The sequence below is a fragment of the Protopterus annectens genome, chromosome 2.part1 (assembly GCF_019279795.1).
Source record: "Protopterus annectens isolate FY-2018-M chromosome 2.part1, PAN1.0, whole genome shotgun sequence".
Lineage (NCBI taxonomy): Eukaryota > Metazoa > Chordata > Ceratodontiformes > Protopteridae > Protopterus > Protopterus annectens.
In genome coordinates this window covers 1,644,718,820-1,644,732,487 of record NC_056729.1, presented here as the reverse complement: position 1 = coordinate 1,644,732,487, position 13,668 = coordinate 1,644,718,820, and the positions used below count along the sequence as shown (strand labels likewise).

General features: G+C 45.3%; 1 protein-coding gene across 1 annotated transcript in view; it reads left to right on the top strand.

The window, feature by feature from the left end:
• The window catches only part of LOC122795006, a 650,722-nt gene that overhangs the window by 473,938 nt on the left and 163,116 nt on the right, over nt 1-13,668 (top strand). The window lies entirely within an intron of this gene.

Genomic DNA, 13,668 nt, shown 5'->3' with positions numbered 1-13,668 from the left:
ATCCTCGGCTCCGACTCGGCCAAAACTAAAGCTCGAGAGCTAATTCCACCGGCTTGAGGCTCCCCTATATCCCACAATGCTAGGCAGTAACTACTCAGATCTCGTTTGCCGCTATAGCTGACGAGGTGCTTTTCTACCGGCTCAGGCAGGTGAGTTAGACTTTTACCTTATTAGGTACTTCTAAAACCCCCTTTTTTGTTGTCATACATAACCTTTTAGTTTAATTTAAGTATTTAGATCAATCGACCCCTGTTTGTCGAGTCTTTTTTCCCTTTCTTCCCTTATCTTGTAGGCCTTCGGCCCCTACCCTTCCCCCAGTCCATTAGTGACTAAATCAGTTGTCCTTTTTTTTCTGTTAAGGGCTTGTGTGTGTGTGTTTGTGGCTTGTTTTAGCCTTTAATAATTTAATTTAATAATTTAATAATTTTTTCTGTAAAGGGTGTGTCTGTAGTGTGTTTGTGTTGTGTCAGGCACTCCTTTTTACAATGTCAAAAGACAAGGTCTCAGGCTTCAAGAAGTGTGACTCGTGCTGTCAGAAAATGTCTCTGACAGACGGTCACACTTCTTGTGTGTATTGCCTGGGACCTGTGCACCTGCAGGACTCTTGTGCTGTTTGTCATGGTTTTAGCCCTAGAGTCCTGCAGGAATGCAAGAACAAGCTAATCTTGCGGGATTTATTAAAGCCTGAAGGCCCCCCGACTTAGTCTGTGTCGGGGAAGCCTTCCAAAACTTCCAAACAGTCGGCTCCGGTTCCAGAGTCGACTGCTGGAAAGACTAAGTCGGCTTCGACATCGGCTCCCGCTGGAGCCGATGTTTCCAAGCCTCATACTGTTACCTCGGCTCCGGCTGGAGCCGAGGCTGATAAAACTCCGTCGGCTGCGATACTTTTATTGGAGCCACAGTCTAGGAAGAGGTCCAGATCCTCCTCTATCGGCTCCGTGCATTCGGCGCCAGGATCCCCTCTCCTTTCTGAACGGAGCCATAAAACTCATTCCTCATGGTCTTCCAGGTTATCTGACCATGATTTGCAAAGGGTAGTGAGTAGACCTCTCAAGTCCGAGGCACTGGCCCAAATGCTGCATAGCCCGACTCACCAGTCAGTGGCTATTTCCGTTCCCCAGTACATTCCTCCTCCGACTCCTTTGAGTTCGGAGCCAGGGCTTGTCGGAGCCATGGCTGTCGGTGCGTCAGATCCGATACCTTCCCTTTCAGCTCCGTCGTCTGCTCCGATCTCCTCCTTGGAGGAATCTCAGCGCCGAGCTTCCCTCGTTGGCTCCGAGGGGGTGAGTGGCATCGGACCCTTGTCCGACCCCGCTCTCCCTCTCGGGCTTAAGTAGATGAGTGAGTTCGGCCCGACATCGGCCGGAGCCGTCCCTTTCGGTGCCGGGGGAGGTCCTTGTCTCTTCGGAGCGGGGGCCTCTGGCCTTGCCTGACAGGGGTGCCTTCGAGGTCATGCGGAGCGTGCTAGAACCAGGTTCTGCCCCACAGTCGGCTCCTTCAGCCCCCCCATCTACAGTGCCTGCAGTGATTTCTACTCACCCCCTTGTCTTAGACCGCAGAGAGCCAACTCCTCAAGTTTCCCCATTGGGAATTTCCTCCTCTTCCGAGGCCTCTCCTGACCCGGCAGGAGATCCCCCAAGGAAGAGGCAGTGCAAGAGGAAGCACATTGACTCCCCTGAGTCTATCACCTCTGACACTGACTTAGTTGAATCCAAAGGTTCCCCTCGATCCCCCTCTGAGGATGTCTCCTTTGCTGACATCCTTGAGATCCTGAAACAGAGGGGGAACTGGCCAGCCCTTAACCCTTTGGAGGATGAGTCAGTGTATCTTGAGGCGTTTGGCTCTCGCCCTTCTACCTCCTGGGTGTCCCCTCCCTTTGACCCCCCTTATGGAAGTGGTGGCAAGGAAGGCTTGGACTGCTCCTGATTCAGTGGAACCCACCCGAGGAGACCATCTAAATTTATTACTGCCCTAGAGATAAAGATTTTTATCCAAAGGTGTCCCTGTTGATGCCATGGTGGTGGCTGCGGCCACTAAGAAGGAGTTAGCTGATCCTTCGGTTCCTGTCCATCCTCCTAATAAGGAATCTAGGACCATGGACAGGTACGGCAAGCAGATGTTCTCATCAGCGACCTTTTCGATGCGTTCGCTGAATTACTTATGCCACTTCACTCGTCTCCAGAGAGATTTACTCAAGGATATGGGTGAACTGATAAAGGATCCTACAGCTGAGGGGTTCAAAGACACAATGAACTCCCAGTTGGCAACCCTGAATTCCATCGTTAACTCCTCCATGCGGCTGGTATCATATGCTGCAGATGGGCTGAGTAGAGCCGCAGGCACAGGTGTTGCCTTATGACGTCACGCCTGGATGCGGCTATGTAATTTTGCGGACCCTTTCAAGGCGTCCTTCACCAATTCTCCCTTTGATGGATCATCCTTGTTTGGTCCACAGGTGAAGGATACATTGACCAGGTGTGAGGTAGAAGGTAAGACTCTCTCTGCCGTAGGAGTCCGTTTTTCTACCCCTTCCAGACCCTATCCCAAAGGTCAGAGGGGAGGAAAGATGTGGTTCCGCAAACAATCCCAGGGAGTCTCATCTGACGCACAAGGCCGATTCCCCTCTAGAGGCAGAGGGGGGGATAATAATAATAGATGCCGCCCTAGAGGCAGAGGAGGTCCGCAAAACCAGGGTAGCAGAGAAATGTTCTCTGACAAACCCTTTCAGCATCCCTGAGGGGCTGCCCGGCTGTCCACCTTCGGAGGCAGTCGGGAAGATTATCCTGTACCCAAAAGCCTGGCTTTCCCTTACTCAAGACAAATGGGTACAGTCGATAATATCCAAGGGTTACAAAATTCCCTTTGTTCACATCCCATCCCAACCCAAAAGATCCCTTCCAGACGTTCCACCCAGTCTAAGGGAACAAGCAGCATTAGAAATTTCAAAGCTGCTATCAAAAAGAGCTATCCAATCAGTCCCAGCAGACCAGCAAGGATCCAGAATCTACTCCAAATTCTTTTTGGTACCAAAAAAACAGGGGACTGGAGACCCATACTGGATCTCAGCTACTTAAACATGTATGTCAGGAAAACAAAATTCCAGATGGTCACGCTACAGTCCATTCTACCCTTCTTGGGTCAGGACAATTGGATGTGCTCGATAGATCTTCAGGACGCGTACTACCACATCAAGATGAACAGACACTCCAGGAGATATCTCCGCTTCAGGCTGGGAGCCAGTCACTACCAGTTCAGGGCCCTGCCCTTTGGTCTCACTACAGCCCCCCGTGTGTTTACCAAATGCATGGCAGTGGTCGCGGCTCACTTGAGACGTCAAGGATTCCAGGTGTTTCCATATTTAGATGACTGGCTCCTTACCGCCACCACCAGACATCAGCTTCTTCTATCCAGGGACTTCACCATCCAATCTTGCCAAGCTCTAGGTATTTCGATAAATTTCGAAAAATCTGCCATGTCGCCTTGTCAATCTATTACCTTTATAGGCGCCATCTTAGACACACTCAATCTTTCAGCCAGACTCACAGAGCAGAGAGTGTCAGACATTCGGAACCAAGTTTCCCTTCTCTTACAATGCAACAAAGTCAAAGCCAGACTAGTTTTAAAGGTGTTAGGACTCATGGCAGCAGCTATTCCCTTTCTCCCCTTAGCTCGCTTTCACATGAGGATCCTCCAGTGGATGCTGTTTACTCAATGGTCTTTCAACAGCTCCCGATGTCCCATACCATATTGATAACTCAATCATGCAAGAATCAACTGTCTTGGTGGATCACATCACCTCAACTCCTCCAAGGAAGACCCCTCACTCTCCCCCCCCAGTCGCCACGTTGACAACAGATGCCTCCCTGATCGGGTGGGGGGGGGGCATTATCAGGGCAGGACAGTCCAGAGCACGTGGTAACCTTTCGAGTGCCACTTGCACATAAACGTCTTAGAGATGAGAGCAGTGCTTTTAGCGTTGCAAGCCCTTCACGACTCTCTTCCCACTGGGACTATTGCAATTCAAACGGACAACATGTCCGTAGTGTGGTACATCAACAAACAAGGCAGAACCAGATCATACCCTTTATGTCGAGAGGCACTCAGACTTTGACAATGGGCGATCTCTTCTCAGCGTTTTCTGATAGCAATGCACATTCCCGGGAAATCCAACGTTATTGCAGACAAATTGAGCAGAGCAATTCTCATGCCCCATGAGTGGTCTCTAAAGAAATCAGTTCTAGAAGAAGTATTCCTAAGATGAGGCCAGCCTTGCTGAGATCTTTTTGCTACTCCCCAAAACAGCAAGTGTCACGACTTCTTCACTCTCTTCCCGTTACCAGGCCATCCCACCAGAGACGCTCTAGTCCACGATTGGCCCCGGGGACTTCTATATGCTTTTCCCCCCTTTCCACTGATATCTCAACTAATTCAGAAAGCCATCGCCTTGAGAGTGACAATGATCCTCATTGCCCTTTACTGGCCTCGACAGATATGGTTTCCCTTTCTTCCCTACCTTTTGGAGCAGCCTTGGCATCTGGACCCAGTACCAGATCTGATAACCCACCAATCGGGTCAGCTGCACCAATCTCTGCCTTCTCTAAACCTCACAGCGTGGTTTCTCCGATTCCAACCTTAGCCAGGCTTCCCTCAATATCTCGCTCGGTCCGAGATATCTTGATAGCCTCTCATAAATTCTCTACCCGGAAGATTTATAGTAGTAAATGGAAACGCTTCTCCTTTTGGGCAACTTCAAGAAACATAGATCCCTTTACTGCACCTATCCAGACTATTCTAGACTTTCTAGCAGAACTCTTTCATTTAGGATCTTCTGCATCTACCATTAGAGTTCAATTGGCTGCCATATCAAATTTTCATGTTGGTGTTTCAGAGTCTAGCATCATGGCTCACAAACTCTGTAAAGCCTTTTAAGGCGTATTTCTTCTCAAACCTCCAATCAAAGATCCCCCACCTCAATGGGATTTGAACTTGGTTCTGGCATCTTTAATTCTTCCCCCCTTCGAACCGGCGGCTTCATGTTCTCTGAAGTTGCTTTCTTGGAAGACACTTTTTCTGGTAGCTATAACTTCAGCGAGAAGGGTATCTGAACTCCATGCTCTGTGCAGTCGTCTCCTTACTTAGTGTTTCACAAAGACAGGGTATCCCTCCGTACTAATCCATCCTTTTTGCCTAAAGTTTCCTCTCAAATAAACCTAAACCAAATTATTGATCTCCCCGTCTTTTTCCCTAACTATTCAAACAGGTCAGAACAAAAGCTACATTTTTTGGATGTTCATCGCCAACTTAGATATTACTTAGACAGGACTAAACAATTCAGGAAATCTAATCAATTGTTTCTGTCATATGCGGAAGGAAAATTGGGCCTTCCAGTTACTAAAGTATCCCTCTCTAGATGGCTCACCTCTACAATTACCTTCATCTATGAGATCAGACACCAAAAACTACCCTCAAGACCTAGAGCTCATTCAACTAGGGCATTAGCTACATCCGTAGATTTTCAGGATAGGCTGCCAATAGATTCCATTTGTGCAGCAGCCACCTGGGCTTCTCCTCATACATTCATTTCACATTACAAATTGGACATGGTTTCCAGAAGCCGTGCCACTTTTGGTTCCACTGTTCTCAAGAGTCTGTTCCGATAGGCCCCCCGGGATAAGGTGCTAGGGACGCGGTCCCATCCAGCAAGAATGAAGGCGAGATTGACAACTTAACATTAAGAAGTTATGTACCTACCATAACGTTCCATGTTAGTTGTCTTCTTCTCACCTTCTTTCTTGCGTCCCACCCTCCTTCCCCCAAGCCTGGACAGACCGACAGGAATTCAGTTTGTGTTCTTCCTCTGGAAGTTGTCATTCCCACACGTTCTTCCACCTCTTTTATCCTTACCGCGGTCTGCGATACCTTTTACGCAGATTGTTTTGAGGTGGGTTTCCCTACTCCATTCTATGGAGACTAGGATTGCTTGGTATAGCTATCAAACGAGATCTGAGTAGTTACCGCCTAGCATTGTGGGATATAGTGGAGCCTCGAGCCGGTGGAATTAGCTCTCGAGCTTTAGTTTTGGCCGCGTCGGAGCTGAGGATTGGCTCCGAACACATCCAGCAAGAAAGAAGGCAAGAAGAAGACAACTAACATGGAACGTTATGGTAGGTACATAACTTCTTATTCATAAGTATGCCACTGCTTCCTCCAGTTGGAGGGGTTTTAAGGGTGACCAGTCGCATACATTCAGTTCATAAGTATGCCACTGCTTCCTCTAGTTGGAAGTGTTTGAAGGTTGAAGTATGCCACTGCTTCCTCCAGTTGGAGGGGTTTTAAGGGTGACCAGTCGCATACATTCAGTTCATAAGTATGCCACTGCTTCCTCTAGTTGGAGGTCTTTGAAGGTTGAAGTATGCCACTGCTTCCTCCAGTTGGAGGGGTTTTAAGGGTGACCAGTCGCATACATTCAGTTCATAAGTATGCCACTGCTTCCTCTAGTTGGAGGTGTTTGAAGGTTGAAGTATGCCACTGCTTCCTCCAATTGGAGGGGTTTTAAGGTTGAAGTATGCCACTGCTTCCTGCAGTTGGATTTGTTTTAAGGGTGACCAGTCGCATACATTCAGTTCATTTTGGAAGTGTTCGGGGTTAAAATGTTTATTGGAACGAGTTGTTCTATAAGTTGAAGGGCAGGGAATATTACTCCTTTGTCGAATTATATAAGTTAGTGAGTGATCACTAATGTCATTTGGCATGATGGCTGATGTATATGTTGGGGACTGAGTATTTATTAGAATCCAGTCTAGGGTGTTTTTTTTGTTGGTAGGTTTATGGATACGAGTGGGTGAGGTCATTCCCAAAAAACACAATATGAAGTCTACCTCTTTTGACCTTTCACCTATCTTCTTACCTGCATGAAATTGCCTTAGTTGGAGGTTCTAAGAAGGGGTGCATCATGGGAAGTGCTTGCTCATTTCCAGTAATCATTGTTCAAATAGAAATCACTGACCACATTATTTCAGAATGCAGAACAAACCACCTCTGACCTCTGCACATTAATTCCAAGGCACTTGGTGTAGAATATAAGGACAGATGAGATGTTGTCCTGTCTTGCCTTCATTCTTCACTGGTTGGGTTTGGAACTGATCGTCGGTTCCAACTTGGCCTATACAAAAGCTCGAGGTCTGCCACTGGTTCATGGCTGTACCCCTATCCCATTATGCTCCAGGAGAGCTCCCCAGATCTCATTTGCCGGTAAACAGAGTGGGTGACTCAATTTTGGCTCTGCCTCTGGGAAAACTTCATTATTTATTATTGACATATTTGTTACTTTTCAATTTAACTGTTAGAGTTTATTAGACTTATTAGCTTACTAGTTAGTTTAGAGTGTTCGCTGTTGTGTTTTTTTTGCTTCTGGCTGTCGTTTTTTTCTTCCACTAGGCCTTTTCCCATCCCTATCCTGGCTTTAGTTTATTGCCTTAAGCCTGTTTTAGTTAGAGGGCTTCTTTTTGATAATTTTGTAAATACAAGCTCGTTTAAGTTAGAGAGTCTTGTAGTGTGAATTGTTTTTTCCCCATTATATCTTAAGTGTCAGCTCGTTTAAATTAGAGGAATGCTGCTGCCCGTCTGAGTTATAGGGCTACACCTTTTTTTCTGCTGTAAACTTTAAACTTGCTCTTTTGTTGTTAAAAAAAAAAGATAATAGTTTTGATAGTTGTTGATAGTTGTCGTCATCCTGTTGTGATTATTAACATTATTATTATTATTGTTATTATTGCCATTTGACCTTGATATGAAATGCCTAAGGAACCAAAGGAAACTAGACCTTCGGGGTTCAAAAAATGTGGAAAGTGTAACCAGAAAATATCTATTACTGATGGTCACACTATTTGCGTATACTGCCTTGAAGCAGTTCATTTACAGGAATTTTGTGCCATTTGTCACTCATTCAGCCATAGAGTGCTGCTTAAGAGAAAAAATAAGTTGATTGTGAGAGGTTTACTGAAGACTCCCTTGTTTGAAGTTCTTGAACAAGGTCAGGGCAATTCAAAATCAACCAACTCTCCTTCCTCTAAGTCCGACAAGTCAGGAAAGAGATCATCTCTTATATCAGCTCAATCAGAGTCAGCTAGAAAACTGATGAAAATTGCTTCTCCGGAACCGAAGACTGCTGGGCCTGAAAAAACTCCTTCATCGGCTCCTTCTGTATTGGTGCCAATGGAATTTTACTTACAGAGCTGGTCCCCAGAATTGGAGCTGGTTTCTCCGACCTTGAGATCTCCTTTGCTGCAATCAGCCAGATATCCTGCTCCCTCCTCTCGGTCCTTCAGGAGCCTTTCTGATGATGACATGGATTGTGTGGTGGTGCAGAGGCATTTGATGATATCACTGCTTGCCAAACTGCTGTCAGCTCCAACCCAGAGGGATTCAGAACCAACCAAGACTACCCCTTCAACATTGATTCCTCCTCTGAGCCGACCTGGGACCTTGGCACCAGAATGTCTGAAACTGTTGGTGCAAGATCTATCCCAGGATCTTCAGGCCCAACTTCTGCTTCCATATGAACTTGAGGAGTTTAGAATCTGATGGTCTCAGGTCAGATCCAGGGAGGGGAGTCAGATCAGAGGGTTGTCGATCCAAGCTTGCCGCTTGGGCCCTTGGTGCGAGTCAGCTTGGCTCCTGCATCAGCCTCGGAGCCAACCCCCTTGGTGCTGGGGATACCTTCTGGCTCTTCAGAGCCGGGGGTTTCCTCGGATCTGGGGCAGGGGGCTTTCAAGGTGATGAGGAGAGTCCTGTCTCCACAGACAGGTGCACTGTTGGGTCCTGACATTCTTCACCCGAAAACACCGGTGTCTGTCTCAGCCCCACTGCATCCACAGACATGTGCAGACCCTAAGCCTCCGGATGCCCCATTGGGTGAACCCCACTCATCTGAAACTTCTCCAGAATACCCTTCTGAAGAGGTCCCTTGGAAGAAACTTTGCAAGAGGAAGCATTTATACTCCCCAAAGGAGTCCATCACTTCTGATACAGACCTTGATGAGGCAGAAGGGTTCCCATGGTTGTCCTCTGAGGATGTCTCCTTTGCAGACATCCTGGAGATTCTTAAACAGAGATGCAACTGGAAGCCCATCAGCCCTTCTGAGGAGGAGTCTGTATACCTGAAGGCTTTTGGGTGTCACCCTTCCACCACTTGGGTGTCGCCGCCTTTTGACGAGGTCATGCAAGTAGTTAGTCGAAAGGCATGGGAGTCTCCAGACTCAGTGGAACCTGTTCCTCGGAGGCCAAACAAATTTATTACTGCACCTTCAGACAGGGAGTTTCTCACCAAGGGTGTCCCAGTAGATGCTCTGGAGGTGACATCAGCCACCAAAACAAAACTTTCAGAGACATCCTCATCTGTCCATCCACTGAACAAGGAGTCTCACACGATGGACAGATATGGAAAGGGCATTTTCTCATCAGTAACCTTTGCTCTCAGATCGCTGAATTATCAAACTCACTTTACTAGATTACAGAGAGATCTCCTAAAAGAGCTAGGAGATACTCTTCAAGGTTCAGTAGCTGCAGGGGTAACAGACAAGGTTTCCTCTCAGCTCTCCACCTTAAACTCTGTGGTTAACTCCTCCATGAGGCTCATTTCTTATGCAGCAGATGGAACGAGCAGGGCAGCAAGTTCTGGAATTTCCCTAAGGAGACATTCCTGGATGTGCTTGTATGACTTTGCAGAGCCCTTTAAATCTTTCTTTGTGAATCCCCCTTTTGATGGCTCATCCTTGTTCAGGCTAAAAGTGAAAGACATGCTGACCAGGTGCGAGAAAGAAGGAAAAACTCTCTCTGCTGTAGGAGTCCATTTTTCCATACCTTCTAGACCTTACCCGAAAGGTCACAAAGGAAAAAAATGTGGTTCCAAAAATCCCAGAGGGTTTTTCAGGATACACATGGTGATCCTTCCCCCAGAGTCAGAGGGGGAAGCAGTAACAGAAGACACCAACCACGCAGCAGAGGGGGTCCACAAAATCAGGGCGACAGGGAAGTTTAGGAGGCCCATCTGTCTGTCTCTGAAGGCAGTCACAGGTCGCTTATCTTTGTACCCAGAAGCCTGGTGAGAAATAATAAAAGACAAGTGGGTACAAAGCATCGTATCCAAAGGCTACTCCATACCCTTTTCATTCCCTGTTCCAAACATATAGAACATCCCGAACATTCCACCCAGTCAAAGGGAGCAGGCAAGTCTAGAAATTCAAAAGTTGCTAGACAAATAGTCATCCAAACAGTCCCCACAGACCAAATAGGTTCCAGAACTTACTCAAGGTTCTTTTTAGTTCCAAAGAAAATAGGGGACTGGAGCCCATATTGGATCTCAGCTGATTAAACAAATCAGTAAGAAAAACAAAGCTCCAGATGGTAACACTGCAGTCATAGGTTCATAGATTAGTAGTAGGCTAACTGCCCTTGCAAGCCATTTTAAGCCTAGCCAATTATCCTTTGTGAGACTCAAACCCTGCACCTTGTGTTTGTAAGGCAAACACCTTAACCATTAGGCCATCCTCCTAACCCTAGTAGGCCACCCTCCTAACCCAATTTATTATTTCATTAGTCATTATTTCCCTTTCTGGGAAAAGACAATTGGATGTGCTCTATAGACCTCCAGGATGCGTACTACCACATAAAAATGGACAGGCCATCCAGGAGTCATCTGCACTTTTGGCTGGGAGCCAGTCACTATCGGTCACTATCAGTTCTGAGCTCTGCCCTTTGGTCTCACTACAGCCCCCAGAGTGTTCACCAAGTGTATGGTAGTAGTTACAGCTCACTTGAGATGTCTAGGATTCCGAGTGTTTCCATATCTAGATGACTGGCATCTAACCTCCACCACCAAGCATCTACTAATAAAAGCAAGAGACATCATATTACAGCTCTGCTCTCAGCTAGAAATCACAATAAATTATGAAAAATCTGCCTTATTGCCATCTCAGCGTATCACTTTTATAGGAGCAGATCTAAATACAACAATAATGATGGCAAAACTTCCCTCAGAAAGAGTACAAGTCCTGCGACATTAGGTCTCAAACCTTCTTTCCAGGAAAAGAGTGCAAACAAGAACAGTTCTGAAAGTCTTGGGGACCATGGCAGCAGCAATCAACTTTGTTCAATTAACATGCCTGCACATGAGAATTCTGCAGTGACTATTGTTCACTCAGTGGTCTTTCAGGAACTTCCCATGTCCCACCAAATTTTGATAACAGAATCTTGCAGGAAAGACCTTCACTGGTGGATTCAATCACTCATATTGCCAAAGTAGTTAGCAAATCCATCTATGTATCCCATCTAATTACTAAAGGGTTTGCATCTAGAAATAAAGAGGTTATAGTGCCCCTCTACTTGTCACTCATTAGACCCATCATAGAGTACAATGCCCCATTTGGGATGTACATCACAAGACACTTCCAACAGCTGGAAAGACCACAAAAGTACCTCACCAAGAGGATAACTGGTCTCAAACATATGTCCTATGCAGCCCGACTGAAAAAACTCTGGCTGTACTCAGTGCAAGCCACTTGCTCTAGTGAACTAAACTTCGGCACAACAATAAATAGAACATGCTTGAGGGGTATATTCGTGTCACAGAGACTCCCCATGCTTCGGAACAAAATCCCTTACTACATTAGGCAGAGCCCCTCATTAACACTCTTCAAGAGAAACCTGAACGAGTGGATGGGTAACAGAAAATACACCCGTGGGATCACTTCATTGGCTCTTCTTGACAGAGGCTCAGTTAATTAATCAATGGGGCAGCGAAAGCTGACACACTCTGGCTAGGCTTATAAATGCCCTCAAGCAGATAGCCTAGTAACTACCTATGAACCTATGAACCTATAATCTAGATTCAGTGAACTCTTCAAGGATTGTCCGCCTGCTACTAGAAATGCCTCTGTATAGACTCATTTTCAATTGTATCTCAATAGATACTTTAAACTCTCTTGTTAGGAGTAGGCATTTATCTTAGATTCATGACATTCACTTTGTGGAATACCTATTTTGAGCAAATGCCTTTTGGTACTTCTTGGTAAATTTCTATTGTCATTGTAGACAGTGAAAGACCTTAGCTGTTCACACTTCCTCATGACCGCTTTACTTCTCTTCCATGAAACTTTGCTGTACTCTCACTTTATCCATGTCTGTCAAAATTATAAGCATTTTTCTCTTCTGTCATAGTAGAATTTTTAACCATATGGCTTTGCTTTCAGCCTCTCTTTTAGTAAAACTGCATTTTTTAGATAAAGGAAAGACATAGTGTAAGCAATCTACTCTTTTCACTAGAACCATCAATACACAAGTAATCAATTGATATATATTTATCCTTTGTTGACTAGGTTAGTAGCCTCTTTTTCAGGGGGGCCTGAGGTGGTATTTATACTACTGTGGGATATTTGACCAAGGCATAGGAAACCTTCCCCTATTCGTTTCGATAGTTGCCATGGGATCTTTTACATAAATCTGAGCTACCACCAACTCAGGCAGACAGGGCCTTGGATTAACAGCTCATCTGAAGGACAATGCACTAAGGAGTGTACCCCCTCCTTTGCTTGCTTGTTGTTTAGTGGAGTTGCACAATGTCTAATTGCATGCTATTTGTTTAGTTTTATGTAGAAAACTATCAGAAGTAGGCTCAGCTCCATGAACATTTATCTTGATATTGGCTTAGGCCCCTATTGAAAATAACTATAAGTTCAGGTGCATTTTAATCTGCCGAAATCTTCAGCATAAAACTAAAGTGCTCACACATTGCGTTCACATCAAGTTTGATAGTAAAGTCTTATATTATTACATGGCGGAGATATATTGTTTTCTTCTTCTAGATATACAGAATTTTGTCCGTTTTGTTTTTCATCTCTATTTAGAGGCTAAGGATTTTGGTTTTAGCTTATCACCACATACCCATTCATGGAAACTTTGAATGCTTTTTTGTTAATTCCCTTCTTTACACTTTGACCTTTATTTCCCTTCTTTACCCTTTGATCTTTAATTCTCTTCTTTACCCTTTGACCTTTGCATGTTACCAAGTGTATTCACAAAGTTTCTACCACCAGTATTTGCTTTTTGCAGACTGCAAGCCAGAAATATTTTTCCATATTTAGACACTTGCCTTATGCATGCAGGTTCTTTTCAATGTCAGGAATTGTTGCCATTTGTCAGAATCCTGTTTCAAAACTTGGGTTTTCATCTAACTCTGAAGAAATATTCTCTCATTCCTTCTCACAGAATCTAATTTGCCTACAAGAGGTATTTTATTTATTTATTTATTTATTTATTCATCCTTTGTTTACTGGGTTGGGCCTACTAGGCTAGTGGTCTTTTTTCAGGGGAGACTTCTAGTAAGGGAAATCAGGCCAGAACTTCCCCTACTTTTTTTTAATAGGTGCCATGAAATTTTATTTATTTATTTAACATTCATTGACCAGGAAAGTCCAAGTAGGACAGAGGCTATTTTCAGAAGAGGCCTGGGGAGAAACACTCCAGACGCATGTCTTTGGAATGTGAGAGGAAACTGCAGTACCAGGAGGAAACCCACATGAACAGAGAGAGAGAGATGTGCAGACTCCATGAAGAAGGCACCCCAGCCAAGAATCAAACCAGAAAACCTCTCGCTGTGAGGCACCAGTATTA